This window comes from Piliocolobus tephrosceles, chromosome 7 (assembly GCF_002776525.5).
Source record: "Piliocolobus tephrosceles isolate RC106 chromosome 7, ASM277652v3, whole genome shotgun sequence".
NCBI lineage: Eukaryota > Metazoa > Chordata > Mammalia > Primates > Cercopithecidae > Piliocolobus > Piliocolobus tephrosceles.
The window spans coordinates 68,048,996-68,068,464 of record NC_045440.1 but is presented as its reverse complement, the minus strand read 5'-3'; the positions used below and the strand labels follow the sequence as shown (position 1 = coordinate 68,068,464).

The 19,469-nt window shown below is 40.6% G+C and overlaps 1 protein-coding gene across 2 annotated transcripts in view; it reads left to right on the top strand.

The window, feature by feature from the left end:
* Window positions 1-4,705: 4,705 nt before the first annotated feature.
* Window positions 4,706-19,469, top strand: part of PPP1R42 (protein phosphatase 1 regulatory subunit 42) — a 76,678-nt gene continuing 61,914 nt past the window's right edge. For both annotated transcript variants that reach the window (XM_023222314.3, XM_026455050.1), the window contains exon 1: window positions 4,706-4,769. The gene's annotated coding sequence lies outside the window, so the exon portion shown is untranslated. The remainder of the gene's footprint in view (window positions 4,770-19,469) is intronic.

Genomic DNA, 19,469 nt, shown 5'->3' with positions numbered 1-19,469 from the left:
GATAGATAGATAGATAGATAGATAGATAGATAGATAGATAGATAGATAGATCAATAGATACTTGTTTAACTAGGCTTCCTGTAGCCATTTTCTTTTCTCTCCTCTGAGTTTCCTTTTGAAATGTCCTATAAAAATGGGAATGATGTCCCAATTTTCTGAATTAACCTCTCCTTAAGGGAATTTTCCATTGCTCCTGTTAGGTATTTATTGCTATATAACAAATTACAAAACTCAGTAGATTAAAATAACACATATTGTTTCACAGATTTTGTAGGTCAGGGATCTAGGTCCTCTGCTTCAGAGTCTCTCTCACGATGCTGCTATCAAGGTGTTGGCTACAGATGAGATCTCATCTGAAAGCTCAGCTTCCTAGCTCAGATGGTATTTGTTGGCATTTAGTTTCTCATCGGATTGACAGTCTCAGTTCCTCACTAGCTGTTGGCTAGAGACTATCCTTAGATCCTTGCCATATGTGCTCTCCTAAATGACAACTTGTTTTATCAAAGACTGTAAGCCCAAAATGTAATAAAATCTGCTAACAATTCAGAAGTTATAATCTTTTGTAACCTAATCACAGAAAGAGAGTCTATCTGCTTTGCCTTATTCTATTGGCTAGTACAGGTCAGTAGGTCTAGTCCACATTCCAGAAGAGAGGATCACACAAGGGCCTGCATATCAGGAGGTGAGATCGCTAAGGCCATCTTAGAAGTCTGCCTACCATATAACTAATATTTACCAATCTACAAGATCAAGACAAAAATAGGCATTAACAAAAAATGCCAACTTTTCTGTATGGAGTTATGTGATGTTACGCAGGTCTGGGCCCTTTAACTTCCTGGTTTCTCAGTGAAAGATGACTAATCATTAGAGATGGTGTGCTGTATGTACTCTGGAAGGTAAGGAAATACATATGGGCTACAAAGAAAAATATATGAAATATAAAGTATATTTCCTTCTAAGGTTTCTTGGAAACTCTAATTGAGGCTTTTACAAAGTGCTTTTTAGCATCATTCTTCCAAAAGTACCTTTTAAAATGATTCTCAAGGCTTCACAATATATGTTTTTTTTTTTTTACAAATATATATTTCCCAACATCTGTAAAAGTGTAAATCTTAGAGTATTTTATGCTGAACTTACAAATTTGGTACTGAAGACAAGTATTTCTTGTAGTCTGCCAAATTTCTGCCACATTGGAAAATATGCAGATGATTGTTGAACATTCTGTGCCATCAGACAGGAATTATATTTCACATCTTTTTTTTTTTTTTTTTTTTGAGACGGAGTCTTGTTCTGTTGTCAGTCTGGATCCAGTACAGTGGCACAATCTCAGCTCACTGCAACCTCTGTCTCCCAGGTTCAAGTGATTCTCCTGCCTCAGCCTCCTGAGCAGCTGGGACTACAGGTGGGTGCCACCACACCCGGCCAATTTTGTATTTTTAACAGAGACGGGGTTTCACCACGTTGACCAGGATGGTCTCGATCTGCTGACCTCGTGATCTGCCCGCCTTGGCCTCCCAAAGTGCTGGGATTACAGGCGTGAGCCACCGCACCTGGCCTGTATTTCACATCTTAATGAGAAAATACTTTCTCTTAACTTGTTGCATCAAAAAAATAATTAGTAATTCGGCTGGGCACGGTGGCTCACACCTGTAATCCCGGCACTTTGGGAGGCTGAGGCAGGTGGATCATGAGGTCAGGAGTTCAAGACCAGCCTGGCCAATATGGTGAAACCCTGTCTCTACAAAAAATATAAAAAATTAGCCAGGCGTGGTGGCGCACACCTGTTCTCCCAGCTACTTGGGAGGCTGAGGCAGGAGAATTGCTTGAACCCAGGAGGTAGAAGTTGCAGTGAGCCGAGATCATGCCACTGCACTCCAGCCTGGGCAACAGAGTGAGACTCTGTCTCGAAAAAAAAAAAGAAAAGAAAAGAAAAGAAAAAGAAAAATTAGTAATTCAAACCATTGTAACTACCAGCAGTCACATTTTCAATTCCATGAACAGTGGAATCCAAAATAAATTTTCAGAATGTAATTTTATCATTTAAAAAAATCTTATTGCTAAAAATAGGAGAAAAAAATCATAATTCTATCACCAAGAAACAATCACTATTAAACATTTTGGTATATGTCTATATGTATATCCTTTTAGACTATTAAATATGTTTTATTTAAATGTTATTTAATTTAAATGTATTAAATGTGTTAAATAATATTACCACAAATGAGATAATACTCCATTTTATAATGATATATGCAATTGTTCCAAAATGAAGATTTCCAGAGCAACTGATTTTCAATGAGGCATTGCTAAACAAGGCTCCTAGCAAAGTAATGCTAGCAGCAGGTTGACGAAGTGCTACACAGAGCAATGGACCAGTCCTGCATCATTGTTAAAGCTGTTATCCCCAAAGGAATGAACTACAAAACAGATAATTGGGGGGACATCTAATTCGTACCCCTCTAGTAGTGTTTTAGCCATATTACGTTGATCATGCTTTTATTTATTTCCTTTTTTTTTTTTTTTTGAGACAGAGTCTCGCTCTGTTGCCCAGGCTAGAGTGCAATGGCACAATCTTGGCTCACCACAACCTCTGCCTCCCGGGTTCAAGCAACTCTCCTGCCTCAGCCTCCCGAGTAGCTGGGATCACAGCTGCACGCCACCACGACCAGCCACCCTTTGTATTTTTAGTAGAGGGTTTCACCATGTTGGTCAGGCTGGTCTTGAACTCCTGACCTCATGATCCGTCCACCTCAGCCTCCCAAAGTGCCGGGATTACAGGCGTGGGCCACCATGCCCAGCCATTCTTTTATTTCTTATCCTTCTGTGACTTTTTATTCTGTTAGGTACCCCCTTCTTAAACTCCCTCCCCCAGTGTCTGAATCTGAATTATGAGTTTCTGAATCACTAAATTATTGTGCTTCTCAGGACAAATCTCACCTCTGATGATTCTTTCTATACCATCTTTACTAGCTTTTCTTCCCTCTTTTATCCAAACTAGTTGGCATAGCTACTAACCCACTATTTCGCTTTCCTTGTTTTCTCCCTCACTACCATTTATGGCCTCGTGGTTTAAATAATCAGCTTTATATTGGAGACTATTAAAACCTTTCTCACCTCACACTTAATGTATGTAAACCAAACTCGTCCACTTCCCCTCAAATTACTCACCATCTCTCCTCTTTCCCCAGGATTGTTCCTTTATCATAGCTAACATCTGAGAATTATCTTCAACTTCTCCCCTCCCTTTATCCTACCCAGTCTCTATTAAATCATGCTTCGAAATATCTCCTAAATTTTTTCATTCCTTTCCACTTTCTTTGCCTTCACTCCAACCCAGGCCAAGATTGCTTTCACAACTGGACTTAAGCAAAAATATCCTGAATGGGGTTAGGGCTCCTTTGCCCCCATTCCCCTACCTTCCTAGGATATTCTCATTGTAATGGTCAGGGGGATAAAATGAAAGGAGAACTGGGCTTAAAATCACGAGGCCAAGAAGTTCCCTCTCTGCCACCCCAGGTGTGACCTTGAGCATGTTTCTTTCTTCTTTTGAGCCCTGGGGATTTCCTTATCACAAAATGGCAATTAGGACTACCTCATGGGCTCTAAGTTGCCTTGCAATTCTAACGGTCTTCTACTCTGACACTTCTTTGCTCAAAGAAAGGCAATGACAATCTTTTCACCAGAATGACAGCTGGTACTCAATGTGTTCCAGCTTGCATTGTCCCTTATATCCAGACTGCTCACCATATCCCTAATAAGCCCCGGGCTTTCCACTATAAATGTCAGTTCCCTGTACTATTGTTCTTCTTCTGCAATTAAATTATTCCTTTTACAAACATTTATGGAGTAACTATTAATGTACAAGGCACTTTGCTAGGTCCTGGAAATGGCGAAGTAAACCACATAATCCATGCCCTCAAAGAATTTACCATCTCTTTGGAGATGTGGCTAAGTAGCTAACATATAATATTGTATTAAGTGCTATGCTGAAAAAAGTAATACATCTTAGCTGTTTGGGGGGAAGAACGGGCATCACTTAACAAAATGGGATACCCAGGAAGACTTCGGAAAGGCTGCACTAATTCCAAACTGAGTCTTTAAATCTTAAAAGGAAAAATAAGACTGAAGGAGGTGAGAAAATGTGTGCTATGTCTTCCTTGAAGGGCGGAGAAGAGAGAGGAATTATTATTATTTTTATTATTAAGAACAGGGTATACTGAAAAACACTGGAGTGTAGAGGGCAGGTGGCAAGCGGTGAGGTTGGTCATGATGAATAGCCCTCAATGTCACCCTAAGGAATTTCAGGTTTCACCGAGGAAAGGATGGAGTACAGACTGTATTCTGAATCAGATTAATTCCTTTCCTGGTCTGTTATTGGGAAAAGGTGGTGGTTGGGCACTGAAACGGTCAAAGCTGATGGCAGGATAATCCGGTAGGGGGAAATGGTAGTCTGCCAAAAGTTGTTCCGGCTACTAATTGGTCCAGTAAAACAATACGGTGACCGATGCCTCACGGCCTCTTCAAGCTAACAGGACTCTAGTCGGAGTCCGCCTAGTGGCCACCGTCAGCGTCCATTAGCGTCCGACCGCCGTGTCACAGAGAGTAGGACGCGCCGGGGAGGGAAGCAGCCTGCGACGTCGCGAGATTTCTCGTGAGTGGCGCTTGGACAGAGCGTCTGGTCGCCCAGCAACCGCCGCTGGTCTGCGTAGAGACCCGGCGCTGGCGAAACCGACCAAACCGGAGTTACCGACCCGACTGTCCCGCGAGCGGTGAGCTGCCCACGGGGAATAAGCGTGGGGACCGAGGAATCCTAGAACCATGTTTCTCAAACTTGCCTGCCAGTAAGACTTTCTGGGACATTTGTTAAAATGCAGATACTTGGGCCCTATCTTTAGACATATAGAATTTCCAGAAAAAATAGTCTGGAAGTCCGTTTTTAACAAATGGTTAGCTGGCAAGATTGGGAAACAGCTCTAGAGGAGGGAGTCACAGGTGGAGGGGTGGTCGCGGGGCTGAGGAAGCAGCCCAGTGGGCGTGGAGCTGAGTTTGAAAGGGTTTTGAAAAGCCTAAGGGCTGGAGCCAGTGATTTAGAGCATCTGGAAGCCACTGAACCTGTGGCCTAAGTGGAAGTATAGATACTAACAAAATTCAGAAAACGTTGTCCACTGCCTCTAGCCTGTGGGAATTCCAGCAGATGAAAGACAAGGGGTCCGTTAAAATGGATTCCACCCATGTAAGAAACCTGCACATGTACCCCCGAACCGAAAAGGTGGAAAACAACAACAATAACAAAAGGAACAAACAAAAAAACAAACAACAACAACAATAACAAAAAGCTAACAATAAAATGGATTCCTAGAGCCTGTAAAGAAGCTCTAAGCTGTTCCCACCAGTGGCCTGGGAGAGAGAGATCTAGCAAGAGGAGTCCAAAAGTAGCAAGAGATACCTAGAGGGTGGAAAGTAGGCAAAAGCAGTTTCTCAAACTTTAGAACACAATCTCTTTTAAAAGAAAACCAAAGACACTTCACAAGTGCTGACATTATTTTTATTATGTTCTAAAATGTATCCAAATCCATTCTAAGTTCAGTTTAAACTCCTGAATCTTTTAATTTTCTAAAACAATAAAACTACCAGTACAGTTTAATATTGTTTTTAACAAGATGAATGGTGGTGTTTTAATGAAACTAAATTATCTCTTATGGACTGCTACAGTGCAAATTCTTTTGAGTTAACAGTCTATTATTTTGTGTTGTGGGTTGATTCAGTTCTCTCCTTTTCCATATTCAAGCTAGAACATTTTCCTATAGCTTGCTGATGAGGTCCATTGACCTTCCCTTGGTTTAATAAATACTTCACTTACATACAAAGTTTGCCTCTGTCCTTTTCCAAAATTATCTAAGGTCATTAATTTTTATCTATGTGAACACCAATTTATACACTGAAATATACAGACAGAATCCATTTCTAAAGTGAAAGTATTAAGAATATGTCATTTCAAAATATGCTGCTCTGGCATATTGACTATATTTAGTTAAAAGCACTTGAAAAATGACTGGGCATGGTGGCTCACACCTGTAATCGTAGCACTTTGGGAGACTGAGGCGAGCGGATCACTTGAGATCAGGAGTTCCAGACCAGCCTGGCCAACATGGTGAAACCCCGTCTCTACTAAAAATACAAAAATTAGCCAGGCGTGGTGGTGCATGCCTGTAATCCCAGCTGCTTGAGAGACAGAGGCAGGAGAATCACTTGAACCCAGGAGGCAGAGGTTGCAGTGTGCCAAAATCGCACCACTGCACTCCAGCCTGAGCAACAGACCAAGATTCTACCTCAGGAAAAAATAAAGAAAAGCACTTGAAAAATGACAGGTAAAAGATGATTGCTCTGACTTTTATTCTGTGTTTTTGCTTTTTTGTTTTGAGACAGGGTCATGCTCTGTTTCGCAGGCTGAAGTGCAGTGGCGCAATCACAGCTCACCACAGCCTTGACTTCCCAGGCTCAAGCAATCCTCCTCCCTCAACCTCCCAAACAGCTGGGACCACAGGCATGTACCACCATGCCTGGCTCATTTATTTTTTGTAGAGACAGGGGTTTTGCCATGTTGCTCAGGCTGGTCTCAAACTCCTGGGCTCAAGCAGTCCTCCTGCCTCAGCCTCCCAAAGTGCTGGGACTACAGGTGTGAGCCACCACACCCTGCCTGTTCTGTTTCTTAAAAGGAGGAGGAGAAATTTTTATATGAACAATTTCTTCCCTATACTAGAAAGTATCATTCTTACTATCAAGGACTGGAAGCTGAAGCCAAGGAAAAGCTGTACAAACAAACGTTTTTACAAGAACCCTTCACCAATCAACTACCCTAGCCCTAACCCAAGCTCCTTTACCTTGTCACATTTTCTTTTTTATTTTTTTTGAGATGGAGTTTCTCTCTTGTTGCCCAGGCTGGAGTGCAATGGCATAATCTTGGCTCACCACAACCTCTGCCTCCCGGGTACAAGGGATTCTTCTGCCTCAGCCTCCTGAGTAGCTGGGATTATAGGCATGTGCCACCACAACCAGCTAATTTTTGTATTTTTAGTAGAGATGGGGTGTCACCATGTTGTCCAGGTTGGTCTCGAACTCCTGACCTCAAGTGATCTGCCCACCTCGGCCTCCCAAAGTGCTGGGATTACAGGCATGAGCCACTGCACCTGGCCTACTATCCTTTTTCTAACTTAGTATGCAAGTATACAACTCTGCGTATTTGAGTCTTCATTTATTATGAAGGTTCCCATGCCACATTAAACTTGTATTAACTAAATTTGCTTGCTTTTCTCCTCTTGATCTGCTGTATGTCAATTTAATTACTAGGCTCAGCCACAAAACAAAACCAAAAAAAAAAACCCTAAAATGGAAGAGGTAAAATTTTTCCTTCCTTACAATAGCATGGCCATTTATGAAGTTTCAGGTGATCCAAATTTTCTCTGTTTTAGCCAAAGTTAGAAAACAGAGCCTGAAGTAAAAACTCATGTGATAGGCTGGGCATGATGGCTTACACTTGTAATCCCAGCACTTTGAAAAGCCAAAGCAGGAGGATCGCTTGAACCCAGGAGTTTGAGACCAGCCTGGGCAACATAATGAGACCCTGTCTGTAAAAAAAGAAAAGAAATATCTTCTTATTAAGCTTAGATGAAAAAATTCCTGGCAAGGCATGGTGGCTCATGCCTATAATTTGGCACTTTGGGAGGCTGAGGTGGGAGGATTGCTTGAGGCCATGAGTTTGAGACCAGCCTGGGCAACATAGTAAGACCCTGTCGCTACAAAAATAAAAAAATAAAAAATAAAAAATTAGCTGAACATGGTGGTATACACCTGTAGTCCCAGCTGCTCACGAGGCTGAGGTGGGAGAAACACATGAGCCCAGGAGTTTGACATTGCAGTGAGCTATAATCACACCACTGCACTCAAGCCTTGGCAAGAATGAACTCTGTACATTGTACAAAAAAAAAAAAAATTAAAATCCTAAATAAAACATTAGCAAACTTAATTTGCGTATATATATTATTCTGACTAAGTTTGGTTTATCCCTGGAATGCAAAAAAAATTAACATTAGAAGTCTACCAGCCTGGGTAACATGGTACAACCCTGTCTCTACAAAAAATACAAAAATTAGGCCGGGTGTGGCTCACGCCTGTAATCCCAGCACTTTGGGAGACTGAGGCGGGCAGATCACAAGGTCAGGAGATTGAGACCATCCTGGCTAACACGGTGAAACATCGTCTCTACTAAAAAAATACCGAAAAATTAGCTGGGCGTGGTGGCAGGCGCCTGTAGTCCCAGCTACTCAGGAGGCTGAGGCAGGAGAATGGCGTGAACCCAGGAGGGGGAGCTTGCAGTGAGCCGAGATGCGCCGCTGCAGTCCAGCCTGGGTGACAGAGCAAGACTTCGTCTAAAAAAAATAAATAAAATAAAATAAAATAAGCTGGCATGGTGGCATGAGCCTGTAGGACATGAGCTACTCAGGAGGCTGAGGTGGGAGGATTGCTTGAGCCCAGGAGGCAGAGGTTGCCATGAGCCGAGACTGTGCCACTGTACTCCAGCCTGAGTGACAGAGCGAGACCCTTTCATGCATACACATACAAAAAGAACCATTAGAAGTCTATTAATGTATTTCACCACATCTCCTAAGGCAAAAGAAAAACATTTCATAACCATCAACCTTCATTCATGATTTTAAAAAATACTTTACAAACTAAGAATATAAAAGCACTTTCTTAATCTGAATATGGCTATCTTTTTTTTTTTTTTTTTGAGACGGAGTCTTGGTCTGTCGCCAGGATGGAGTGCAGTGGCGCGATCTCAGCTCACTGCAACCTCCTCCTCCTGGGTTCAAGTGATTCCCCTGCCTCAGCCTCCTGAGTAGCTGGGACTACAGCACGCACCACCATGTCCAGCTAATTTTTTTGTATTTTTAGTAGAGATGGGGTGTCACCATTTTGGCCAGGATGGTCTTGATCTCTTGACCTCGTGATCTGCCCACCTCAGCCTCCCAAAGTGCTGGGATTACGCACATAAGCCACGGTGCCCATGCTATCTTAAAAAAAAACTTACAGCAAATACCATACTAAAAAATAAAAATAAAAAACTTACAGCAAATATCATACTTAGTGGTGAAATGTTGCAAATATTTCTTTTGAGATCAGCAATAAGACAAGTGCATGTACCCTCATCGCTTCTACTCAACATTGTTCCTAGAGGTCCTAGCCAGTACAATAACACAATAAAAAATTTAAAAAAAAAAAAGATAAAAGGTTTGGGAAGTAGTAGACTGTTACTCATATATAATCTGATTGTCTACATGGAAAACACAAAGACTCTATAAAATAAAATTAATGGAAGATGGCCGAATAGGAACAGCTCCAGTCTCCAACTCCCAGTGCGAGCGACACAGAAGACCGGTGATTTCTGCATTTTCAACTGAGGTACTGGGGTCATCTCACTCGGGAGTGCTGGACAATCGGTGCTGGTCAGCTGCTACAGCCCAACTAGCGAGAGCTGAAGCAGGGCGAGGCATCGCCTCACCTGGGAAGCGCAAGGGGGAAGGGAATCTCTTTTCCTAGCCAGGGGAACTCAGACACACAACACCTGGAAAATCGGGTAACTCCCACCCCAATACTGCGCTTTAAGCAAACGGGCACACCAGGAGATTATATCCCACACCTGGCTGGGAGGGTCCCACGCCCACGGAGCCTCCCTCATTGCTAGCACAACAGTCTGTGATCTAACCGCAAGGCAGCAGCGAGGCTGGGGGAGGGGCGCCCGCCATTGCTGAGGCTTAAGTAGGTAAACAAAGCCGCTGGGAAGCTCGAACTGGGTGGAGCTCACAGCAGCTCAAGGAAACCTGCCTGTCTCTGTAGACTCCACCTCTGGGGACAGGGCACAGCTACACAACAACAACAACAAAAAAAGCAGCAGAAACCTCTGCAGACGCAAACGACTTTGTCTGACAGCTTTGAAGAGAGCAGTGGATCTCCCAACACGGAGGTTGAGATCTGAGAAGGGATAGACTGCCTGCTCAAGTGGGTCCCTGACCCCTGAGTAGCCTAACTGGGAGACATCCCCCACGAGGGGCAATCTGACACCCCACACCTCCCAGGGTGGAGTACACCCCTGAGAGGAAGCTTCCAAAGTAAGAATCAGACAGGTACACTCGCTGTTCAGCAATATTCTATCTTCTGCAACCTCTGCTGCTGATACTCAGGCAAACAGGGTCTGGAGTGGACCTCAAGCAATCTCCAACAGACCTACAGCTGAGGGTCCTGACTGTTACAAGGAAAACTATCAAACAGGAAGGACACCTATACCAAAACCCCATCAGTATATCACTATCATCAAGGACCAGAGGCAGATAAAACCACAAAGATGGGGAAAAAGCAGGGCAGAAAAGCTGGAAATTCAAAAAATAAGAGTGCATCTCCCCCTGCAAAGGAGCGCAGCTCATCGCCAGCAACGGATCAAAGCTGGTCAGAGAATGACTTTGACGAGATGAGAGAAGAAGGCTTCAGTCCATCAAACTTCTCAGAGCTAAAGGAGGAATTACGTACCCAGCTTAAAGAAACTAAAAATCTTGAAAAAAGAGTGGAAGAATTGATAGCTAGAATAATTAATGCAGAGAAGGTCATAAACGAAATGACAGAGACGAAAACCATGACACGAGAAGTACGTGACAAATGCACAAGCTTCAGTAACCGACTCGATCAAGTGGAAGAAAGAGTTATCAGCGATTGAGGATCAAATGAATGAAATGAAGCGAGAAGAGAAACCAAAAGAAAAAAGAAGAAAAAGAAATGAACAAAGCCTGCAAGAAGTATGGGATTATGTAAAAAGACCAAATCTACGTCTGATTGGGGTGCCTGAAAGTGAGGGAGAAAATGGAACCAAGTTGGAAAACACTCTTCAGGATATCATCCAGGAGAACTTCCCCAACCTAGTAGGGCAGGCCAACATTCAAATTCAGGAAATACAGAGAACGCCACAAAGATACTCCTCCGGAAGAGCAACTCCAAGACACAGAATTGCCAGATTCACCAAAGTTGAAATGAAGGAAAAAATCTTAAGGGCAGCCAGAGAGAAAGGTCGGGTTACCCATAAAGGGAAGCCCATCAGACTGACAGCAGATCTCTCGGCAGAAACTCTACAAGCCAGAAGAGAGTGGGGGCCAATATTCAACGTTCTTAAAGAAAAGAATTTTAAACCCAGAATTTCATATCCAGCCAAACTAAGTTTCATAAGTGAAGGAGAAATAAAATTCTTTACAGATAAGCAAATGCTTAGAGATTTTGTCACCACCAGGCCTGCCTTACAAGAGACCCTGAAGGAAGCCCTAAACATGGAAAGGAACAACCGGACCAGCCATTGCAAAAACATGCCAAAATGTAAAGACCATCGAGGCTAGGAAGAAACTGCATTAACTAATGAGCAAAATAACCAGTTAATATCATAATGGCAGGATCAAGTTCACACATAACAATATTAACCTTAAATGTAAATGGACTAAATGCTCCAATTAAAAGACACAGACTGGCAAACTGGATAAAGAGTCAAGACCCATCAGTCTGCTGTATTCAGGAGACCCATCTCACATGCAGAGACATACATAGGCTCAAAATAAAGGGATGGAGGAAGATCTACCAAGCAAATGGAGAACAAAAAAAAGCAGGGGTTGCAATCCTAGTCTCTGATAAAACAGACTTTAAACCATCAAAGATCAAAAGAGACAAAGAAGGCCATTACATAATGGTAAAGGGATCAATCCAACAGGAAGAGCTAACTATCCTAAATATATATGCACCTAATACAGGAGCACCCAGATTCATAAAGCAAGTCCTTAGAGACTTACAAAGAGACTTAGACTCCCATACAATAATAATGGGAGACTTCAACACTCCACTGTCAACATTAGACAGATCAACGAGACAGAAAGTTAACAAGGATATCCAGGAATTGAACTCATCTCTGCACCAAGCGGACCTAATAGACATCTATAGAACTCTCCACCCCAAGTCAACAGAATATACATTCTTCTCAGCACCACATCACACTTATTCCAAAATTGACCACATAATTGGAAGTAAAGCACTCCTCAGCAAATGTAAAAGAACAGAAATTATAACAAACTGTCTCTCTGACCACAGTGCAATCAAACTAGAACTCAGGACTAAGAAATTCAATCAAAACCGCTCAACTACATGGAAACTGAACAACCTGCTCCTGAATGACTACTGGGTACATAACGAAATGAAAGCAGAAATAAAGATGTTCTTTGAATCCAATGAGAACAAAGATACAACATACCAGAATCTCTGGGACACATTTAAAGCAGTATGTAGAGGGAAATTTATAGCACTAAGTGCCCACAAGAGAAAGCAGGAAAGATCTAAAATTGACACTCTAACATCACAATTAAAAGAACTAGAGAGGCAAGAGCAAACACATTCAAAAGCTAGCAGAAAGCAAGAAATAACTAAGATCAGAGCAGAACTGAAGGAGATAGAGACACAAAAAACCCTCCAAAAAATCAATGAATCCAGGAGTTGGTTTTTTGAAAAGATCAACAAAATTGACAGACCGCTAGCAAGATTAATAAAGAAGAAAAGAGAGAGGAATCAAATAGACGCAATAAAAAATGATAAAGGGGATATCACCACCGACCCCACAGAAATACAAACTACCATCAGAGAATACTATAAACACCTCTACGCAAATCAACTAGAAAATCTAGAAGAAATGGATAATTTCCTGGACGCGTACACTCTTCCAAGACTAAACCAGGAAGAAGTTGAATCCCTGAATAGACCAATAGCAGCCTCTGAAATTGAGGCAACAATTAATAGCCTACCCACCAAAAAAAGCCCAGGACCAGATGGATTCACAGCTGAATTCTACCAGAGGTACAAGGAGGAGCTGGTACCATTCCTTCTGAAACTATTCCAATCAATAGAAAAAGAGGGAATCCTCCCTAACTCATTTTATGAGGCCAGCATCATCCTGATACCAAAGCCTGGCAGAGACACAACAAAAAAAGAGAATTTTAGACCAATCTCCCTGATGAACATCGATGCAAAAATCCTCAATAAAATACTGGCAAACCGGATTCAGCAGCACATCAAAAAGCTTATCCACCATGATCAAGTGGGCTTCATCCCTGGGATGCAAGGCTGGTTCAACATTCGCAAATCAATCAACGTAATCCAGCATATCAACAGAACCAAAGACAAGAACCACATGATTATCTCAATAGATGCAGAAAAGGCTTTTGACAAAATTCAACAGCCCTTCATGCTAAAAACGCTCAACAAATTCGGTATTGATGGAACGTACCTCAAAATAATAAGAGCTATTTATGACAAACCCACAGCTAATATCATACTGAATGGGCAAAAACTGGAAAAGTTCCCTTTGAAAACTGGCACAAGACAGGGATGCCCTCTCTCACCACTCCTATTCAACATAGTGTTGGAAGTTCTGGCTAGGGCAATCAGGCAAGAGAAAGAAATCAAGGGTATTCAGTTAGGAAAAGAGGAAGTCAAATTGTCCCTGTTTGCAGATGACATGATTGTGTATTTAGAAAACCCCATCGTCTCAGCCCAAAATCTTCTTAAGCTGATAAGCAACTTCAGCAAAGTCTCAGGATACAAAATTAATGTGCAAAAATCACAAGCATTCTTATACACCAGTAACAGACAAGCAGAGAGCCAAATCATGAATGAACTTCCATTCACAATTGCTTCAAAGAGAATAAAATACCTAGGAATCCAACTTACAAGGGATGTAAAGGACCTCTTCAAGGAGAACTACAAACCACTGCTCAGTGAAATCAAAGAGGACACAAACAAATGGAAGAACATACCATGCTCATGGATAGGAAGAATCAATATTGTGAAAATGGCCATACTGCCCAAGGTTATTTATAGATTCAATGCCATCCCCATCAAGCTACCAATGAGTTTCTTCACAGAATTGGAAAAAACTGCTTTAAAGTTCATATGGAACCAAAAAAGAGCCCGCATTGCCAAGACAATCCTAAGTCAAAAGAACAAAGCTGGAGGCATCACACTACCTGACTTCAAACTATACTACAAGGCTACAGTAACCAAAACAGCATGGTACTGGTACCAAAACAGAGCTATAGACCAATGGAATCGAACAGAGTCCTCAGAAATAATACCACACATCTACAGCCATCTGATCTTTGACAAACCTGAGAGAAACAAGAAATGGGGAAAGGATTCCCTATTTAATAAATGGTGCTGGGAAAATTGGCTAGCCATAAGTAGAAAGCTGAAACTGGATCCTTTCCTTACTCCTTATACGAAAATTAATTCAAGATGGATTAGAGACTTAAATGTTAGACCTAATACCATAAAAACCCTAGAAGAAAAATCTAGGTAGTACCATTCAGGACATAGGCATGGGCAAGGACTTCATGTCTAAAACACCAAAAGCAATGGCAGCAAAAGCCAAAATTGACAAATGGGATATGATTAAACTAAAGAGTTTCTGCACAGCAAAAGAAACTACCATCAGAGTGAACAGGCAACCTACAGAATGGGAGAAAATTTTTGCAGTCTACTCATCTGACAAAGGGCTAATATCCAGAATCTACAAAGAACTCAAACAAATTTACAAGAAAAAAACAAACAACCCCATCCAAAAGTGGGGAAAGGATATGAACAGACATTTCTCAAAAGAAGACATCCATACAGCCAACAGACACATGAAAAAATGCTCATCATCACTGGCCATCAGAGAAATGCAAATCAAAACCACAATGAGATACCATCTCACACCAGTTAGAATGGCAATCATTAAAACGTCAGGAAACAACAGGTGCTGGAGAGGATGTGGAGAAATAGGAACACTTTTACACTGTTGGTGGGATTGTAAACTAGTTCAACCATTATGGAAAACAGTATGGCAATTCCTCAAGGATCTAGAAATACCATATGACCCAGCCATCCCACTACTGGGTATATACCCAAAGGATTATAAATCATGCTGCTATAAAGACACCTGCACATGTGTGTTTATTGTGGCACTATTCACAGTAGCAAAGACTTGGAATCAACCCAAATGTCCATCAGTGACAGACTGGATTAAGAAAATGTGGCACATATACACCATGGAATACTATGCAGCCATAAAAAAGGATGAGTTTGTGTCCTTTGTAGGGACATGGATGCAGCTGGAAACCATCATTCTTAGCAAACTATCACAAGAACAGAAAACCAAACACCGCATGTTCTCACTCATAGGTGGGAACTGAACAATGAGGTCACTTGGACTCGGGAAGGGGAACATCACACACCAGGGCCTATCATGGGGAGGGGGGAGGGGGGAGGAATTGCATTGGGAGTTATACCTGATATAAATGACGAATTGATGGGTGCTGACGAATTGATGGGTGCAGTACACCAACATGGCTCAAGTATACATATGTAACAAACCTGCACGCTATGCACATGTACCCTAGAACGTAAAGTATAATAAAAAATAAAATTAAATTTAAAAAATAAAAAATAAAATAAAATAAAATAAAATTAATGTGTCCTTACCAGTGTTGCTGGATGTAAAATCAATATTTTAAAAATACTGCATTTCTATACAGTAGCTACAAACAGAAAATATAATTTCTAAAAGAATAGCATTTGCAATATCAACAAAAATACATGATCCCAATAACTCAAAAATAAAAGGTCGAGGTGGGCATGGTGGCTCATGCCTGCAATCCCAACAATTTGGGAGGCTGCGGCAGGTGGATTGCTTAAGCCCAAGAGTTTGAGATTCCCCTGGCAACTTGGCAATACCCCATCTCTACTAAAAATACAAAAATTAGCTGAGCATGGTGGCGCAGGCTTGTAGTCCCAGCTTCTCAGAAGGCTGAGATGGGAGGATCATTTGAGACTGGGAGACGGAAACTGCAGTGAATCGAGATCAGGCCACTGTACAGAGCGAGACCCTGTCTCAAAAACAAGCAAACAAATGAAAAAAACAAAACAAAACAAAAAACTTATGCATGGCCTTAAATATAAAATAAAAATTTTTAACTACTGAAAATCATTAAATTAGCACTACCGACATGGAGAGACTTACCATACTCATGGAAAAGAAGACTTGATATTAGAGAAATGTCAGTGCTTCATGAATTATTTATAAATTTGCAATTCCTAACAAAATCATGAAAGGACTTTTCATGGAATGAAAAATTGATGTTTAAATTTATATGAAAGAGTCAAGGACCAAGAATAACCCAAGTAGAGAGAAAGATTATTAATCTGTACTAATTAAGACCGTGTTGTCATGGGGATAAATATATAAGTGAATGCAAGAGAAAAGAACCATAGAAGAGAAAATACACCAAGTACTGGGGTAATTGGTTCTCCATAAGGAAAAAAATATGGAATATCTCACTTCCTACACAGTAATCAACTCTAGATAAAGACCGGAATGCATCAAGGAAAACTTTAACATGTTCAGAAGACTATATAGGTCATTTTTTCTGAAATTAAGGTAGGGAAGGTGTTATTAAATAAGCCACAAAAAGCACAAAACATAAGAAAAATAATGATACATTTGACTATATTAAAAAATGAAGTTTCTGTTTTTTAGATGATACCATTAAAAGCAAACTAACAAGTGAAAAAGAGAGAAAAGAAAAGACAAGCTACAGTCTGGGAAAAGACATTTGCAACACATGTTATCAATGAAATATTAGTATGTAATAGAAATGTGTGTGTGTTCTACCAATTTCTTAGAAAAGCAGAACTCAGTGGGAAAAATGGGCAAAATATAAGAAATAGCAATTAACAGAAGAGAAACTCCACATGGCCAATAATCAGGAAAATACTCTCAGTCTCTCAATAAGTAGAGAAAGGCAAATTAAAACACAGTAATGAGACACCATTTTATACCCATCAGCTTGGCAAAAAGTTAAAGATTGACAATATCAGGTGCCAACAATGGTGCAGGCTGCATTGTAGAGCAGTGGGAACTCTTTTACTTGCCAGTGGTAAAATTCCTTTGGAGAAAAATTTGGCAGTATATATAGTAAAGTTGAAATGTCCAACCCAGAGTGGCCACTCCTAGTTTTAGACTTTAAAGAAGCTCTTGCACATGTGCTAAATGATACATACAAAATCATAAAAGCAACATTGTAAAAACGAAAAAAAAAGGAAATACCCAAAGATCAGTCATTAGGAAAAATTAATTTCTTACAATGGAATATTGTATAGTTAATATTCTAGAACTACACACATCAACCCACATGACTCTCACATACAAAACATAAAGCAGAAAAGAAAGCTGAAGACAGAATAATATTAATATCATTGATGACATGTTAAATTGTGAAAAACAGTACTATATATTATTTAGGTATACATACATCTGTAGTAAAAGCATAAAAACATGAATAGTCTAAATTTTAGATAAATCCTAAATTTAAGAGAATGAAGAGGAAGAAAGGTATACAGGGGTTTCAAATGTATTTGTAATGTTTTATATTTTAAGCTGATCTGTAGGTCCATGGGTGTTATACTATTCTTATACTTTTATTGTGAAATATTTTATGAAATATTTTCAAGGTAATATTAATGTTATTTTAATTGAATTAGATACTTTGTTCAGAATATAGTATCATATTTGAAATGTGATCTGAAAAGTCAACAATAAGCTTAAAATTTTGTTATAAAAATAATCAGATATATGCAAATTTCAAAAATCTATGAAGATTTTATTATTTTTTTTCTGCTCAGTTCTGAGGCTTAAGATTTTATCATTTTAATCTGTAGGTTGTACTTTGCATTTTGAAGAGTCTAAGAATACATTCCATATCTTCAAATATTTTATTGTGGGCAATTTACAATAACATAGCCTGGGTAATGACAATGTGTGAGTATATAAATTTAATTTATAGTCTACTGAATTCATTTTTTCTCCTAAGCACTGATTTCATGTACAGAATATTGTACACATTGAGGTATTTGGTTGGTTAAATTCCATATACACTGGAATAATGTTTAATTTTAAACTGCATTTTTGGTTACATTTGTAGTAAACGAATGTGAAGCACAATTGGGGAAACTGGGGTATTTATCACTTAAATAGCTATACTTCCTCAGCAATTGAAAAAAAATGGGCTACCTCAAATCTATAGACAATATATGGCAATATTTTATTTACTTATTTAGAGACAGTCTCCCTCTGTCACCCAGGCTGGAGTGCAGTGGCATGATCATAGCTTACTCTAACCTGGAACTCATGAGCTCAAGTAATCTTGTCTCAGCCTCCCGAGTAGCTGGGACTACAGGCATGCACCACCGCCCCCGGCATGTTTCTCATATTTAACAGTCCTGATATATTTCCAGTGAGACAGTAAAGATAACCTTATCTGTGAACAAACCAGTAACATAATAATAATAATGATAGCGAATGTTTATTGACCTATGTACCAGGTACTGTGCAGAACACTCTATAATGATTATTTCACCAATCCTCACATTATCCCTTGGAAATAGGGACCATTATTATCCTTATTTTGTAAGAAATTGAAGTAACCTGCCCAAGATGCCTAACTAGTAAGGGATGAAGCCAAAATCTGAACCAGGCAAATCTGGATTGAAAAACGCTGGAGTGGTCGGGCACAGTGGCTCATGCCTGTAATCCCAGCACTTTAGGAGGCTGAGGCAGGCGGATCACCTGAGGTCAGGAGTTTGAGACCAGCCTGGCCAACATAGTGAAACTCTGTCTCTACTAAAAAAACAAAAATCAGTCGGGCGTGGTGGCAGGCACCTGTAATCTCAGCTACTCGGGAGGCTGAGGCAGGAGAATTGCTTGGACCCAGGAGGCGGACGTTGCAGTGAGCCAAGATCGCGCCATTGCACTCCAGCCTGGGCAACAAGAGCAAGACTTCATCTCAAAAACAAAACAAAACAAAAAAACAAACAAAAAAATCCCCTGGATTATGTTGCCTCTTTGTGGATTATGGTCGTACTAATAAAACATAAATTTCTAGGCCAGCTTCATTTTCAAGTATTTTGTACCATTGTCCTGTGTACTTAAGGTTTTCACACCATGTGTTCTGATTTAGGGGTTTCAGACATAAGGTCTCTATGGGTACTATGGGAAAAGGAGCCAAGAGACCTGGTCCCTTTCTCAACTGTCACTAGCTTGAGTAGCTTAAGATAAATCTCTGGGACTTAGTTTCTTCACCTGTGAAATGAGAACATTGGAGGATATTCCTTGAGGGCCTTTTTGACTCCAAGAGTGAATAATAATCCTTTAAAAGATGCTCATAAGGCCGGGCGCGATGGCTCATGCCTGTAATCCCAGCACTTTGGGAGGCCGAGGTGGGTGGATCACAAGGTCAGGAGTTCAAGACCAGCCTAGCCAAGATGGTGAAACCCTGTCTCTACTAAAAATACAAAAATTAGCC